Raw genomic sequence first — 18,516 nt, 5'->3', positions numbered from 1 at the left:
ATATTAAACCCTTTGAACTCTTCCTGCGGCATGTGATGCTAATAGCGGAGGCTAATGTTGATTTGCTGACAAAAACAATTTCAAAAAAGCATATTCTTAAATAAAGATTTTGCGCGGATTCTATTTGTGATTCAAAACAAACTAGAGTTGAGTGACGAATAGATTCTTTAACAGCTGAACAGCTTTTAACTATCATCAAGGAGTTTATACCTTGTTAAGATACTTTATTTACTGAGGAGAAGGATGCTCCATGGGTAAACGACCAAATAGAACAGGATACCAAAACGAGGAACCGATACTTTCGGAAGTTCAAAAACACTAGAATATAGAATAGAATACATTTTTATTGCTCACAAAAGTACATTTGCTTAAAGCAAAAAGACAATACAACATGAATGTCAATACAATACAATACAATATCAGATACAAAATTCTGTTTTATTTTTGATAGGTGATAGCTAAGGCTAATATCTATCCGCAAAATACGGACAAACAGATATAAAGTGAAATTCGTCACAGACAACTCGCATAGTACATTTTTTTGTGAAAAGTCTGTCGACACGTGGGACACGGTGATACCTCCGAGTTTCAATAGGTAAGCGGTGGTTCGAACATCGAAATCTACAAAAGGTTATCCTTAATTCGTCTGACAATTGAGTAAGTTAAGTTTCAAAGCCCCATTCCGTTTTGAATATTTTATATGAATCAGCAATACTAGAAATGTTACACTGATCCCTCCAATATTGAATAAATTGGTCCTTTAATCGTAGTGACAGACTTTGTGCTACATAATCGTGGTTATGCGGGATTTGGTCGTACCAAAATGTCCAAGACCGTTTGTTGTTAGCGTGTTTTGGATAAAAACGTGTTTGGATAAAAACTATCCATTCATGGCGGGAATCACGTTCCGCAGACTTGAGTATTACATGCGATATTTCAGATATAATTATTGCTATTACGCAGTTTAGCCCATTAATTAATTAATCTAATTTTTATAATGATTTGAAGTGGAAAACGCCCTTACTCTCCATACATTAATATGGTAGGAGTTGACTTCTTTAGCTCCAAAATGTACATAAAAAAATTCCAATTGAATCCTTTCTAGGATAGACACAATTTCAATTCCCTAAATCTCACATCCGAAATTAAGAATAGGAAGTATCATACTGTCATATTATTGAAATGCAGTATCGATTCCGAGGGCATGCTTTTGAACTTTATTTAGGACATAAAACAGCGCCTCGTTGCGTGTTCTGCGATAGATTTTTTACAGAGGGGGAATTTAACATTGCAATTAAAAGTAATGCCTAAATACCTAAAATTCTTAACTACCTCGATTTGATGGCCGTTTATGATTATATCTAGTCGGCGGCGGCCTTTCCTTTCCTAAAAAATTATAACCTTCGTCTTATCATGAGTAGTGTCTCAAAATTATTTGAAAAATCCATTTTCAACTCGCCGTTGACACACAATCTCATTCTCCGTCTCCGTCTCCGTCTCCGTCTCCGTCTCCGTCTCCCTCTCCCTCTCCCTCTCCCTCTCCCTCTCCCTCTCCCTCTCCCTCTCCCTCGTTGTTTTTAAAATATCCCGCCAAAATAATATGTAGCATAAAATGTCAGATTGACGCTTTGCCAGTGTATATACTGTATTCTTACATTGGTATATTAGAAAATAGAATTATTTAAGGAAAAAAATAAATCGATTTACAAAGATTTATTTTCGTAAAAGCGCCTTTTGACTTAGAAAAAATATACGTATTCCTCGCATGCCACAGTAGAATAGCGAGGCTGTATTAAAACCGTTCAGTGCTGCCCCTATGAATAATGATAGCGGAACCTCTGTGAATTAAAATAATAGCGTCGTCGGTCGGCCCACAGCTGGTGGCATCAAAACTAATTTGAATCTTAGTAATGATTTGATATAAAATTGCGATCAATGTTTCATAAATGCGACTATCTTCGTAAGCCTTCGACTACTCTCAGTAAGCCTTAGCTCGACTATCTGTGCTGTTTAAATATCTCAGACGATACCGCCGGTTAACAAACTATTACAGTACCAAAAAACGTAATACGATACATGTACATTGTTTAATCTGTTATATCCGATTCAAACAACAACAAATCTACTCGCCAACATTTTCTTCATGAGATAATAATTTCTTAATTATTTAGAAAGGTTTGAAGTCAACTGGTCTTTATAGTCCTATGGAAACTTTCATTTTCCTAAAATGTGTAACAATATTGGACATTATCACAAATAAGGTAAGGAAGAAAAAACAAAGCCCAATGAAATAGTGGACTTCAGAATTTGTTCAAAACCAATTTTGTTTGAAAAGGAAGCTAAGTGGCGACGATAAATGGTAGCACATTCCGAAACCCACAAACACCCGGAATAAACACCAGTAAACACAATCCCGTAACTAAAGCCGTCCAATGGCACGCTTAAAAATTCAGGAAATTTTTTGCCGGTTAGCTGATGATGTCACGGAATGCGATGACGTAAATTGCGTAGTAGAATACTACTATACTACAGCCGATTGATGACGTCAATTAAACTGGAGATTCCGAACGCGCCGTAAAAGGGATTACCTGGAATGACGTCAAACCGACACCAGCGCGCGCCTTAACGATATACAGCAGAGAAAAAGCATTTAGACCTATAAAATACACCTGTTCATTCTAAATACAGTCAGGGCAGATCGAGTGAGCTTGAAGGAGAGTTCAGCAGCGCTATTCGGAGTGATTGGTTGAATGATTGATTAGCCAATCGATCTCCAGAAAATTTAAGAATGAACTGGAATTATGAATGAACCACCACGTGACTACTATAAACCAATGAACGTCAAGAATCGTATCGATCGATAAGGTGTGATGAGTATATGAATGAATGAATGAATGGATGAATGAAGGGATGGACTGGATGCTGCTGTCTAGATGCTGCTGCTGCTGCTGCTGCCGCTGCTGCTACTGCTGCCAATGCTACTGCTGCAGGAAAGTCGGGGTTTCTCATACTAGTCGAGCTGGAACGTTAAAACAATCTGGTAAATTTATTTCAGTGCATTCACTTCAATGCTTTAGTGCAAACAAATGCGTGGGAGTAAAATATGCGTATAGATAAAACTAGCTATTAAATATCTGCTGCTGCCTGTTTGCTCGACGGTCGGCCGGCGCTGTACTATGGGTGCAAAGACAACTGTTGCTCCGTTTACCGGTGTACCGGCATACTGTGTATTGTCAGAGGAATGGTCCTAATCGGCCTTTATCTTCGATTTGGGGTAAGCATCGTATGTTTCTATCATTGTCTACTAGTAGTATAGGTTGAATTATCTAAAATTTGTCTGGTTATAACCATAGAATCCATGTATACAACAAGCCATACGGTACGGTACTAGTGCAAATGGTTCTTTCGATTCGTTTGTTCTTATAAGCCAAATAACTGTCGTGAACGAATAATAAGTTCCATTCTAACATGTCTATAGAGCTCATCGATCATACTAACAATGAAATTAAGATATATCTGAAGTTTATCTTGGAACCTTCATGCTTATAATTGAAACTCATATATTAATTACAGTTATAAGTATTTTTCTCAGATAGTTGGAAATAACGAATACGTGGTAATTGGATTTTTCTACATGGGATATGTATAATGTACCGTCGTTCGGGTCGGGTGTCGGGTGGTGGTTCGGGGTGGTATCACGTTTTGTGTTTGTTGTTGATCTAATTGCACAACATTCATTGTCAGAATTTTGTTGTGCGTAAGACAGCAACCATTACGAAATGTTTAAACACCAGACAGCTAGCAGTTTGTCCCATACTTCGCCACCCGCCATCAATTACCGTTGACAACCGTCATAGGCCAGGAATCATTGGAAGTATATGAGCATTCTTGAAGTGCTTCTACGTCCATCTATTTTTCAATTGTTAATTTTTGAAAACTTGTTTCATAGACAGGGAAGATACCGGTGTTTGCAAATGTTTTTTGGCGGTTCCAGAACGAATAGGTCATTTTGCGCTGTTAGGGACCGTTTGATGAGGTGAACATGCGTCGCGTTACCCTTGTCCTGATAGACCGATGTCTCTCTCAGGGGTAAAGACACACATTAGTGGCTGTAATGCGCACCAGCAGTCGTTTTTAATATCCTGTTGTGCGTAAGACAGTGACCATTGTGATGGATATTTCATCCCGCGTGTCGGCAGTGCAGTGAAACGGGTAGATCAAGAGTGGGACAAATCAATTGTCGGTAAGATATGAATGTGACCCATTTATAAATCATTGCATGTGAAACTCTGATTAGTGCTGACTGCTGCATGTGCTTCATCAGTGTTATTAATTATTAAATATCTGAGTCAACCTCACATGATTTCATTATTCAATACTTGATGGAAGCTTTTTTCTCGTTTGTTTAATTATAAACTACGTACATGTCAACTATTCGTTGCTTATCATTTATTGTGTGACTTTAGTGTTGTGATTTTTAAGTTGTTCTGCGCTTTTTAATTGTCTGACATTCAGTTTCGATGTGTGGTTTTGGACAGTTATGGAATTGTTATCTTTCTGTTCAAATCCGTGTTCCTTTTTAGGAAATGATTGCAAAATTGAAGATTTTTCTTGATTTTTTTTTCTTTTGAAGATTGAACCCTTGTAATTGGCAAATCCCAAAATTGGGCGACATTCTGTAAATCTTTTTTTTATAAGTTTATAAATCTGATTGAATAAAAATAATTGTACTAAAAGACCTTTTCGGACTAGTTACTATTTGAAGGTGGGAGGGTCTCCTGAGTTAAGGGCTGTTCATTAGGGCTCAGATAAAAAAATGCACTTATACTCAAATGTTTGTTGAGAGCATGTCCTAGGACTAATTTCAAGCGAGCTCCCAATATCCTTTATTTGAGGATCATTTCACAAGTTGAATTTTCAACCAAGTCTTAAAGTTACAGTTATTTTTTACTTAAAAACCCGCTCTTTCAGTTTTAAGCCACATGGAAGTTTTGAGGGAGTGTAAAATAGAGAAAGGAGAGACGAGAGAGAGGAGATATGTGTAGAGTTTTAAGGTGTGTTTTTGGCGTGGTTTTCAATGGTAAATTCCAATTGAAAATTTATATATATATATATATTTTTATGAATCGATTTCACCATTTCATTCGGTTCTCGTCGACATTTTGAAGTCGTTGTTTGTCGACATATTGTTGTCGTTAGATACGAGATGCAATGTTTTATTGATTATTAATCGTTATAAAGGATTGGCTGAGCAGCAGCGAGCTCACTACCTCGATCACTCAGTGGTGCTATATACCACGGTAACTGGTTTCAATCGCTTCAAGGATTGTCACCCAGTTTTTCATTCATAAAACATTATCGGCTCGGGTGAAGATATTGATGAACCTGGTGCGGCAGTGCAAATGGAACACAAGCCACTAAAGATCATGTGCCAATACATTTTAGATTTTCCTTTTTTCATACAATGATTTTGTAGGTAAGTGTATGTGTATGATTTGGGATTCAGATGTGCGGACCCCGAATAAAAAGTGAAATCTATCCAAAGGCTTTGCACATGTATCACATTGAATAAAAGCAATTTTTGTATTTGATTGTTCTTTTCGTGAATTTATTTGTTTCTCTGTCCTAACAGTTTGAGTAGAATAAAATAAATGTTTTTCTGATGTGCTGCACTTTTCAATATCCATACTATAAAGAGAACGGACGGTATTTACCGCGACACATTGTATGGAAATTAATGCATGTATTAAAACGTCCTTTTACTGATGCTCAATGCCAGTTTTTCCCGTCGTCAAGTTACATGTTTCAGACAGATTAGTGGTCCGAGGGAGTCACAATATTCATTTTAAGCCCGGGCTTAAATTCGGTTTAAGTTAAAAGATGTGTTCGCCATCTAACAGTGAGTACCGTACTATACCTCAGCAGTAATACTATAGTAATTTACTGACCTGACCGACTTCGGAACACAACGCAGCATCATAACGGTGCATGACACAGTTCTCTCACACTGAGTTGTTTAAAACATTGGTTAAAACATTCATACACGTAATCTTAGGACCAAAATTAGTATGATTGCACTTAGCGATATGTTCTGACCGTGTTGCCGGTCCATACGCAGCATCTCAGAATGGTTCTTGGAGGGGAACAGGCCCATTGCGCAGTTTTCTTAGAATGGTTCCATACCACAGACGGGTGTTCGAACATCGCTGAATCACAGAATCACTGAATTGCCGAAACGCTAAATTCTGTGTTGATAATAATCTTTTTTCATTTCATTGATTTTTTTCAAATAATTGTAAAAAAAAACACTGTAGGCTATAATAAATGATAAAAAGCTTATAAGTGACATATTTGACGACGGTAACGACTTTAGAGCAAGATTGAAGTTTTTAATAGCGCTCTAACATTGAATTCAATTCGCGGTAAGCGGCCCGGCAGGACAAACAAACGCCAGTTTATTTGTAATTACATCCAGCAGTCAACTATTTCTTTTCAATCGTTGCCCTTCACTGGCAGATAGGGAGGCCCAAACGCAGCCTCTTGGAATGGCTCTGGGGGCTGCGGATGCGTGCGTTCGTGGGTAATAAATTTTATAAGAAAGCGTTCGAATAGTACATACGTTTATGGGAAGGGGTAAACAAATAATGTAGTAACTTTGTACGGGGAGGGGGTCAAAGAAAAATGTACGTACTTTTCTGACAGGGTCTCTCTTAAGAAAATGTATGTATATATGAGAGATATCAAAAAAATTATGTCAAACAGTGATAGAAAATACAGAATCCTAATATCATCGTCGAGCGACTCTCTGCAATTTTCGATTAATCGTAGTCCCACAATTTAAGCATAATATCATGCAATTCGTTGGTTGAAAGAACGGGCTTTTTAAGTGGACGTACGGGTGGTGTGGTCAATAAAGTAGTACAAAGATCAAACAAGGACGAGGGGCCTAAAAGCGGCTGGGGCAGAATTTAGTGTTAGTTATTTGAACGATAGGTTTGTACCACGGACAGGTCAGACGGGGTAGAGGAGGTGTGGGGTTGGTTCCAAGAACTCTAAACATTTGAAGCAATTAGATTCATTTCCCGGTCAATTAAAATGAATGATTTTCGTTAGCCAAAAATATCAGGATTCGGCATTTATGCGCCGAAGTGGTGTGCTCACGACCAACATGCGCTCAACGCGAAAGCCGTCCATTGGACGGGTATTCAGCTAGTAACATATAAAGTTAATTATACTTGCAGTACTGTACAGCTGTATGTTTTTCGCATTCTTTTGAACTTAAAGCAGCGACACCCTGGTAAACCAAACAAACCACCCACACAAATCTTAACTCAAGTGGTAATGAAATTATTACAGGTATTTTTGAATAATACTGCATCGGTTACACCCCACTATAATTCGACGCCCCACAACAGTACGCTGCCTCGCGGTCCAGGATTTCATATTTAAAAGTCCGCTGAAGATCCCTTAAAATTGTATAACATCCTGTGAAATCATGGCGTATGGCACAAAATCATGGAAACAACTCATTGATCGAGAGTGTAAAAGCCACATTCAGACGTGGAGAACAGATTTGAAGCTCACTTTATACAGAACAGAATCAAAATAGAAAATACAGGACGTTTCGAACTCGTCAGGTGCTGTCGTACTGGTAAATCTCTACTAAGTGTTGGAAACGTCGTGTTTGATTTTAGTTCTTGAATAAGATCCGATTTTAATCTTAAATTCTGTAGTGGGTTTCAAACGTAACTGGTCCAGAGGTTTGACGATAGGCCGGTGCGGGTAATGACTTCAGATTTAAGGAGAATCTGCAAGAATTGTACATCACTGAAAGCTAACAAATCCGAATTCTAGAATGATAAGGATCGCCAAACGTCAATGGTGACCGCACTGACAACGTTTGCTGTTGCAAGCCCTTTCGTGTGGTTCGCGTTGGGTTGGGGCACACCGGGACCCGGGCTCTGAGCATCCATCGAGCCACCGATCGGTTAGGTTTAGGGTCATTCTGAAGTCGTCACGCGTGATTGTTTTATGCCAGGGACGATTGGAAACGGGAAACATAATTTGAAAACTTTATTGACGCCTTCGAAAAATAACAACGCATGACAAAAAAACTCAGTAACGATAAAATATCTGGACATAGTGAACAGGAAGCTGGACTGAACCGCACGGTAACGTGACTGACACCTGACGTATTCAGATCTTACTGGCCAGTACAGTTTGATGATCGGCGTATTAATATGAATATATCGTATCGACTATAATTGACCGGCAGCCGGTATATAGCCCAAACGTAGTTCACATACACTGACTACCCTGATTGCCATTGAAATCCATTGACATGGCAATTGATATAAGAGTCGTGAAAGAAATCTAATCTACAAAAAACGCCAACACGGACGATGCATTGAATTGCCCATGTGTGACTCGTTTCCCTGCCTATGACTTCGTATTGCCCCTGTCTTTGACTCTATTGCTCGCTCTGTCTATTCTAATACCATTTTATCGATGATTGCCTGTTTTTAGCAATTATTGTGAACGCACGTATATGCATCATACGTATATATAGTGAGTTAGTTATTGAATGATCAATCAATGTTTCATATGAATGAACCATTACAGGTCATGTGACATGTTTACATTTGCGTAGGTGGGTAAAAGTGAATGAAAGGGCGTGTGCGCGACAGCGTGTTCGGTACTGCGCGACGGACTGAATACCCTGAGGGCGAGGAGGGAGGTGTGTATGGGCGGATCGGATATTGTATAGCTCCCCGATAGTACTGGTGCACCTATGGATTTGAATTAGATGCATAGATCCTATCGATGGTTTGTTGGCGATCTCAATAGTTTCTATTTGAAACGCATATCCCCGTAGTTTTGTCATCCACACATTTACAGAATCTCGATCTAATTAAAGTTGTATATAATTAAGTATATGCTACACACAATATTGAGATGGATGGCGGCAGGTTGACACTCGAGGTCACACGGAGACGATTTTGCCCCGGCCAAATTGGCACGGATCAGGCCTGGGTCAAATGTGGCCCGTGAAACCACACTCACTCGATACTAAACAATACTCTTTAAAGCGAAATCTGTCATTTCCGGAATCAGAACCCAATGTTAATTCAAACGCGAACATTTGTCTCGTGCTAATATTGGCTCGGGCCTGGTCCGACGTTTTTGGTCGGGGGCCAGATTTGGTCGGGTCGTACAGACACGTTTGGCACCCGTGTGAACAGTTGTTCCGGACCAAAAACGCTCGTGTGCTCGCGGCTTCGATCGCGTGTCTGCTATAGCGACCCGGTCAGTTGCAACTGGTCGCAAATAGGACGCGTTAGTTCGACTGTTTGTGGGCGACTGATGGGAGAGACTGTCATATCACGTCGCATAAACTGCCATTGACTCTATCTAGAACGGGACTTGTTTGTGACTGGCTTCGCTGTCCAGTCGCTAAGGTTCGTAAATTGGATTGGGTCTTTGCGTTTGGCGAACACAGGGTAAATTGAAACTCGGTGGCGGATATTCCAGAGGCCAATTTTGAAGGACTTGTCACATCCCAAAAACGTGCACTTTTATGTCCAAAAAGGAAATATTAGGTGTACTCTCTCACATAGGGGCTAATACTCCTCTGGATCCATCCCTGAAACCGATCCACCCCTGAGCCACTGGCCACTGGCAGGTGGACACTGTTCCACAGGGTTCTACGGTGTTCTGCATTAAAATTTAAAAATCGAATCGAGTTACAAATCCTGTCGAACTGGGTCCCGACAAAGAGTCAAATATCTTTACAAAAGAGTAAAGTCAAATTAGCTTTTGAGCAACATTGTGACTGGATTCGGACAGAGAATTCATCATTGTTAGGGCTTTTAGATAGATCGATTTTGAGCTATTTCGAAATATTTTAAGCGTTTCCCATTCGGGATTTTTGCGATAAAGGCGATGACAAATAATTAATATGGAGGGCAGTTTGTGTGTAGGATCTATTTATTACCTATAAAATACAACAGATCCATTAAGCGTTTATCGTGAGTGACATGAGATCCATTAAAACAAAAGCCTACAGACAATTACTACACTACAGCTTCTTTAAAAGCGTCGACGGAAGAGGCTGAATATCTATATTTTTTCCATTTTCATTCATATATAAAATCGTGGGAAGCTTGTCATGATAAACTATTGAGTTTGAGACACTATTTATTGCTATTCGCGCGTCGAGATCTTCTATAATATATTATTGCTATTTTTGCGCATCCGGCGTTAATCACTAAAAGCTAAACGTTCTGAATGAGTGTGTCACTACTAGTATAGTGAATGTTGTACCAATTACATCTTTTTATCAACCGGCAATTGTGGGGGCATCTGATTGATAATGCACGTAGTGATATGATGAAACCTGGATCGATTTAAATCGTTCCCGTTAAGTGTTTCTACACGTTTATAATTTTCCACAAGCGTCAAAAATAGCACGACGTATTAGTATTAGATGCGTCGGTGAATATGGAGTTTATTTTCAATTTCCTGAATCCCCCGACTGCTTTTTGTCTTAATAAAATCGAGGGCGGACAAATAAATAAATGAGTTAAATGGATAAAAACCCGAATACACACGTGCAGAAGATGATGAAGTATATTGAAGACAAATTGTCGCTAAATGCGGTTTGTTGAAAAATGTGGGAATGATGTAGAATGTCATTTGCCGAAGCAGCATTATAAAATATCATTTTCATCACCCATTTGGCACCAGTGTCGACGATTGCTCTGTTGATTCTGAAGTGAAATGGAATCATAACGGTTTCGTTTTTTTAAGAATGATAGATATTTCTGGTTCTACGACAAGAATGAGTTTGGAATTATGTACGTCGCATCATCTCAGGGGGTTTTCAACACCAACTGTTACTACACTGACTCACGGTGCCGGCACAGCGATGAGTCATATCAACGGAAAAAAGACTCCTCTCACGACAGCTTATACTCCTCGCAAAATAAAAATAATGGGAGCGAGGACGTATTGTATTTTTACGAAGATTCCTTTGAAATTGTGCTTCACGCTTAAATCTTCAGTCGAATGTTTCTAAGAATCATTCTTTCGATGAAATTAAATTACATAGAATTCTATCTCTCAGACTAACTGAATTATCAAAGCTCAGGTCTAATTATGAATATATCTATATATGTATATATTGTGTTTCACTGCTAGAAGGGTTGATCTAACTTCGAAAACACGTTATGCTTAAGCCTTTTGTGCCGAAATGAGTTTTTGTTCCAATCACCAGTTTTGAGTTTGGTCTAAACGTATTGAAAATTGAAATTAGTTCATTCTCGATTATACGTACTTTGTACGGTAAATTTCGGACAAACCGGGAGCAGTAAAATTGGTCCGAGGTAAGCGAAGTCCGGTTTGAAGATAGGAAAATAGGTTGGGATGTCAAAAAAAGGATTTCATTTTTGTCCGAGTTAGTCAGAGGCCCCAGTTTACCCGGTATAGCGAGGTTTAATGTATAGTTTCGACCAGTGTGTATATATATATATATATATATATATATATACATGTAGTAGCACCTCGCTCAAGTCGGATCTTTTGGGACCGTCAAAATGTGTCCAACGTGAGTGATATGCGAGTTGGATGTAAATTGTGTCACAAAAATGATTTAAAAAACATCAGAGTTGAACGGATCCGACCCGGGCGGAGTCTAGTACAATGATATGGACTTTTTGATCAAGATGAATTGAACTATGATTTTTGCCTATTTAACTAAGACTGATTCTAAACTTGTTGGCAGAAAAGGGATTGCCTTTTTGACAGTTTATCGCATAGATATCCTGCCAAAACGATGTAATGACGACTAATATAATCATTTAACCTTTGGTATTTTTAGAACGCTTCATTTTTCATTTTTCATCCAATCAAAGGAAAATTTATAACGGATGAATTTTGTAGGAAAACCAGAAAATAAATGTATTCGAGCGGATGGGGAAAACCACTGTGAAAATGTGTGACAAATTGGAATGAAAACCCATCTGATCATTGTACACAGATACTGCTAATTATAAGTTTAAAAACAAATTTGATCGCAAGATGATATTTCTAAAGCCACTGCCGGAAACTAGTGCCCTCCATCGTGGGGTCACTTCATCAAAGCAAGGTATTTTTGAAGCCAACGATTCAAGCTTCACATTTAGATCAAGCTAACATAATTATATGATTGAAAGGTAATAATATGTTTGACTTGTCACCTTAATACAATGACGAAATCAGTTTAAGTCTACATATTCAGGTGACATGATTGATCACAATATCTGCTGATAGCGATTCTTTCAATTCTAGTGATATCTTAAATTGAAAAGTCTGTTTAAACGCTTTAAGAGGACTCTGTCTAAAAGATTAATTAACATTTTGTTTGTTTAAATTCATTTCATTCATAAGAATGGAGTGAGTGTAAGATGAATGCGCATACAGTCTGCTCTTCCAATATGGCAGCACTATATTGCAGCGGTAAAGATGCCATTGATAAAATCTGTTCATTCATGCTGCACCTCGAGCTGTTGCAGCAGCAGCTCTTCCACACTGCCTCCACCGCTGCCGTTGAGCTGGTCGGTCGTATCACTACATTTTTCATTGATGAAATATAAAAATCTTTTATACGGCGCTGCATAACGAGGCAAGTTGCGGCAGCAGCAGCAGCAGTGATGACTCCTCAAGTTTATCGATCTACACGAGTGCTTCTATTATCAAGCAACAGTAGCGGATGTTCCTGCCGCTGCTGCTGCTGCTGCTGCTGCAAATGTCAAAGTACATCTAGATCGCAATCGAGCAGCGAGTGGTGGTAGCAGTTAGCACGCCTGCAGTGACTTAGGTGTGGTGTGCACCAGTGCGGCGTGGTAGCAGCACCAGTTCAGCATGGTTAACTGCATTCCAAGAAATAACACCATGTAGGTCTATGCCTCCTCTATTTGATACATCTAGATTTTGTGGCCTCCAGAAATAATCTTCATGAAGGATTTTTATTCGATTCTGAGAATTTAAGAGTTAGTAATGTAATTAGATGATATCATTTAATGCCATACAAGAGTAGCCAATATAACTCTTATTTGTCTTGTAAGCCTATTATATGGGCTGGCTTTTATTTATTTACATATACATATATACGAAAAGAAAAAAAAACAGTTCCCAAGGTTGACAGTTCTCTTGAGTCCGTCTTGTGTCGACCCTGATATTTCTCTAAAGCCTAATTGATCTACACTTATATATCATATACAATAGCCATCATTTCATTCCAATAGTTGGAACATCTTACTTGCATGTAATCATCTCCTTTGAAACAGAGACTAAAATCTTTATCTGAGACGTGGTCAAAAACCATAAGTGGTCAAAAACCCAAAATTTACAAAAGTTATATTTATTTGGAAATAAAAACAAAGATAAGAGAAGAGACCATCGGCGAGATGTGAAGAAAATTTTAAATTATGAATTTATATTGCTGATTACTCAAAGATCGTCCTTATATACCCAGTACCCTCCTGATAGGTCAAACATGCACACAAGTTGATGACATTGATACTGGCGGTGCAGGCAATGTACCTACTTAAACATCTCTTACCAAATATGGTCATTTCATTACCAGTGACAATCTGCATCTTAGTTGCAATAAGGAGTGTCTGCTTTTAGAATATGATTTAACATTTTATTTGATATATTTGTATTCAGAACAGCAGCAATCTAGAGATAGACCTGCCTGGCTAGCTGTATGCGTGTGCTGGTATTACTGCTGATGTCATCAATGATGTCACGGCTCTGTCTGATGATGTCATCACATGATGTCACTAAGCATTTATTTCCCGAGTGGCAGGCGGATTGTGACGTCAGAACGCGCTATCTCAGTGTGTCACTACACAGCGCTAGTGTGTTACGAGGTCAAGAGCATTTTTCAACTGCCGAGTCTGGAGAAAAACTGTGTACGGTGTTATGTTTCTTAGGAGGTGCATGCAGTCAGGAAATGTTGCAGAATTTTATTCCTAAGAGAATCTATCGAATATCGTGAGCACTCGTCAGTTGTTACAGTCAGCGAGTTGTTACTTCAGATCTGTATACAGTAATGATACTCTAAAACGAATACAGTCAGAATGCTCAGACAACGTTATTTCTAAAATAATTGATTAATTAAAAACACGAAACTCTCAAACCAAGTGCACTGGTCCCAATTAATCCTAAATATAACGACACGATGGAATTATTCTATGTTCAAGAGCTATAGAAAGGACTGATATACTCGGAGTTACGTGGTTTTTGAGTCAAATTATAATCGATGGAAGATTGACTTCGGCACATCGACCTAAGTAATGTTGTCCCCACACGCAGTAAGCGGCGAGGATCAGTACCGCAGGATTTCACATGTCCCATTATCATATCATATATATAATACGGTATATGTGTATCGGGGACAGGCCAGGCGGGGGTGTTTATATATACTATACTATACGGGGCGGGGTGGATTCAGTATATATTGTGTATAAAGTGTTGTAAACAGCTGTTGTTTTCTGTATACCAACCACTCCTTGCTCATTTTGATGATTATATAAGGCATTATTTTGATCGATGCATATATATTTCATTTTAACGACGAGACGGTAACACAGCTGATCGCTCAATCGATCGATAATCCAATATACTGATATACTAATAAACTGATAGAAAAGCTTCATATGAAGGTTTTCTTTCATTTCAATAAAATGTTTGAATATAGGTTTTTCCGATGGGTTGGGTATGGGTTGGTTTGACATTAGGAGATCTAGGCATATTGATTCGATGATGCTAGTTTCCTAATCAATACATTAGTTTTCCATTGCAGTTTTAATTGTGAAATATTTTGATCTAATACCATGTAGCTACAAGTTGGAGTTAACTAGGACTTCACTTCAAATTATCAATAAGTGAAATCTGAATTTAATCTGAATTATGAAACTGGGTCATTTGGTGGTTTTTTATAGCGATGACTTTCCGCGGTTAATTTTTCGATGTAGAGTCCATCACATTCAGTACGCCGCTGTCTCAGTCCTCGTGATGAGCACTAAATGTCATAGTGTACTCGAGTAGGTGGCCAACCTAGAAATCCTAAACAACGTCAGCTTGAAACGAGTGTTATTTTCCATGACAATCGGATTTCATTCTGCTGTCAGATCTCACGGAGAGGATGACTCATTTCTTTAGGTTTTCTTTATAATTCGAGAGATCAATGTGGGCTAAACTCGTGTAAATATTTCCGTGTTCCAATTTGTGACAATCGACTCAGTTCACAACTATGTCAGGGCCAAATTCATATGGACGATTTATGTGTTTAGGGCCGTATTTAGTGGGTTTTAGTAATAGTGCCCTTTTTACAAAATTATTGTTATATCAAATAGAACTGCCCTTTTTCGGGATTCCCTGCACCCCCCCCCCCCAAAGAATTCCAATACTAGGTCCGACCCACGTATTTTAAATGGGAATTACGCCCGTGAATGAGCATTTTTGTGTTAAATTTTGATCTAGGTTCACAGATTTAGCTGTGAGTTCAAATTCCGTTTAACCTACCGTTGTGTATTTTGGGTTAATGTGATTTAGAAAGATCCCCAGCTCCGCAGTTGTAGTAACAAGTTATATGTATATATACAATTCAATTACTAAAAATATTTCAATTCTCAGATGATTCCACGTGCGACAAATTGAAAAAAAAAAACATTTTATTTTGAACCACACGAAGCCGTGAGGTTATATATGGAAGTTTGTTGATTCCGAAAATAATAAAAAGAAACCTCATAAATTGAGGAATGGAAAATATGTCTAAGGATAAACCTAAAGCGATTCAAAATCGGAAGCGGGATATTTTGATACCATCAGAGAAGAGTCGAAAAACAAGTTCATATGCCATAAACATTCCTATTCTAGTTTAGTGAAGCGAATGTCACACCATTAAAGGCAACCAACTCGGAACAGAACATTTTGTAAGTTCAAACATATTGTAAAAAATGAATTTGTCAGTAATACGAGAATCGGATAGAGGAGGAATGGCCTTCATAGTGTGTATTTGTTGACACTTTATTTTACTTTACTCAAAACAAACATAACCTTGAACTTGGTCTCTTATACTCTCCGATCCTTTGTTTTCCTAGTATACGCTGTTTAGTAGTAGGTGTCTAAGAACGAACCGACCAATCAAAACTTTGCGTAACTTTTACACTTCTTCAACAGGAGTGAAATGCGTTACTTTGAAACGATCGTACCAAATTTGACGCGGGCCAAAAATGACTTGTATCTTGTATTTTTTTCTGCTGTAGCCTAAATATTTCGATTAGAAATGTACGCCGGCCATAAAACGTGTATCGGTATCTTCTGAAATGTGTTCCATCGATTATAGGTTAATTTACTAATATTTTGGTCCACGAACCAAAAAGGAGCAAGGGTTCTTTTAGCATTGTCTGAAATGATTGGAAGGAATTCACTGAAATGAACGATAATTATCCAAGGGGGGTTAGGGGTCCCGATGCCCCCTCCCCCCCCCCGCTTTACGTGTTGCTGTTTTGGCGTCTGCAAGAAATTAGTATTCTCATTGAAATATTAAATACTAAATCTGGGAAAACACTTTGCTTGACGCCCCCCCCCCCCCTGCTCAAATTTCTGGATCCGCCCCTAAAAGCGTCATTGAAATAAAAAAGAGAGTTGAAATTTACACATCAAATTGAGTTGACTAGAATAAACAGTAACTATGCATAGTTGCTCTCAAGGGTATTCGAGAGGGTTAAAATTGGCTTCTTCAAAAACTCTTAGAATCAAAATGTAACATCATGAATGAAGAAGATTTCTGAAACACAAATATTGGATTTTACTGCATTGAAAGCGAACTATTTCCCAACTTCTGGATCACTCTTCGCTTCTAAGTTGGCACGTAGTCATTAGTAACTTTTTACAGAATTGATTCTTTGAAGTCAGTCACCATTTTCGGTTGAATTTTTTTCCGTTTTGTTGATGTTTTTGCCTTTTTGCCAAATGTGAAATGCAAGGCGTTTAATAGAACTGGAGTCGTCGTGGTTAATACACCGACTGATTTAAATATTGATCCATCTCGCTTCTCAGTCATCTTCCCCATAAAGAAAAACAGATCACCTGTCATTCATTGATTGCCTGGAGTGAACTGAAATCAGTAAATAGTGTAGGTTATTTCACCTAAAACGTTGATGACGAGCCAAAGTCACCTACGCAAACAAACACGATGCATTTGACGTACGAGTGATTGGAATAAATTATTATCCCTCGTACTACAATGTTTACAATTCAACTAGAGTGTTGTATTGTCACAAATATTGCGTTTTGCGTGTGTGATTAGTGCGTGGTATAGTGATGGTTGTGCGTGGGGCTGATTGTGACAGGGGGAAATAACTATCTTTTTTACCAGGGCCAAATTTGACCCGTGGCAGCCTATAGGCAACGGGTTCGCACTGGTGCCTATCAATGATGGGCCTGTGTCTAGTTGATACGGGTCTGGTCCGTCACTTTGGTTGGGCCAAACTTGGCCCATGTCGACTAGATTTTAACACGGGTCAAAACCACAATGCCCTTAATAGGAATAATTGAATTGGATTAGTAACGCGTTTAGTTATTTACGTGTGAACGCACTCTAAAACTAGGTACGGACCAAATTTGACTAGACCCAAGTCAAATTTGGTCACATATAGTTGGGGTAGGGTATTGTGAGATACCTCTGGAATGTCAAGACATGACATTCCTCACAATTCAGCTAATCAGGAAAAATATAGTTTTCCCCGCATTTTCTGATCCAGCAAAACTGGTATTTACCACAAATTGAGGAATTCTACAGTAAATGTCATGATGAGGGAAGAACTAGGTAATTGCCGACATGTTTAGTTTGTTAGTGGGGAAGTTTTTCGGTTTTTTCTCCTTTAGGCGTTTCCCGGTACGAGAGAATGTAACTAGAAATGATTATAGTGGGTTTTACTAATCATGCGTAGGGTGAGTTGTGGAGCTCACTGAGAATAAATGGAAATTCCTGGTAAATTCATGAATATATCAGAAATTACAAAAAGTGCCGCATTTCTGTCACTTTGTGACATTTAGTACGGCGATATCGTACCGATGAGCCTACACATAAACTGGAAACTTCACACACAGATTGATTAGTTAAAAGGTAAAAGGGTCGTCGTTTATCCGACTGACTGAACGAAGACATTTAGGAAATTTAATTAGTAAAAGTTTCTCAGGAGAATCTGTCGATATTTCGGGAAAATTGGGGGATATGCGTGGTGCAGGAGATAATATCCTGGAAAGTGCAAAATGCGGGGAAAATTCCGCAGTACACGGTAGAAGAAATGTCATCTAAAATCGATGCTGTTTCAGAAAGCGCGCAATGAAGCATTCGGGCCCTACATACTCGTTACTATGACAACGATGCTATTTTTCTAAAATAAGCGTATAAATTATGCGACCGGTTTGACCAATCAGCGCTCGAACGTCTGGTAGTGTGTA

At 38.6% G+C, this 18,516-nt stretch overlaps 1 protein-coding gene across 4 annotated transcripts in view; it reads right to left on the bottom strand.

The window, feature by feature from the left end:
* Window positions 1–18,516, bottom strand: part of LOC141912530 (sorting and assembly machinery component 50 homolog B-like) — a 69,734-nt gene that overhangs the window by 31,114 nt on the left and 20,104 nt on the right. For 2 of the 4 annotated variants that reach the window (XM_074803783.1, XM_074803786.1), the window contains exon 3: window positions 211–318. The exons of the other annotated variants lie outside the window; for them this stretch is intronic. The gene's annotated coding sequence lies outside the window, so the exon portion shown is untranslated. The remainder of the gene's footprint in view (window positions 1–210; window positions 319–18,516) is intronic. 4 annotated transcript variants of the gene reach the window in all.

The sequence above is a fragment of the Tubulanus polymorphus genome, chromosome 11 (assembly GCF_964204645.1).
Source record: "Tubulanus polymorphus chromosome 11, tnTubPoly1.2, whole genome shotgun sequence".
Lineage (NCBI taxonomy): Eukaryota > Metazoa > Nemertea > Palaeonemertea > Tubulaniformes > Tubulanidae > Tubulanus > Tubulanus polymorphus.
The sequence above is the reverse complement of the archived record's forward strand: the minus strand, read 5'-3'. Positions and strand labels throughout refer to the sequence as shown.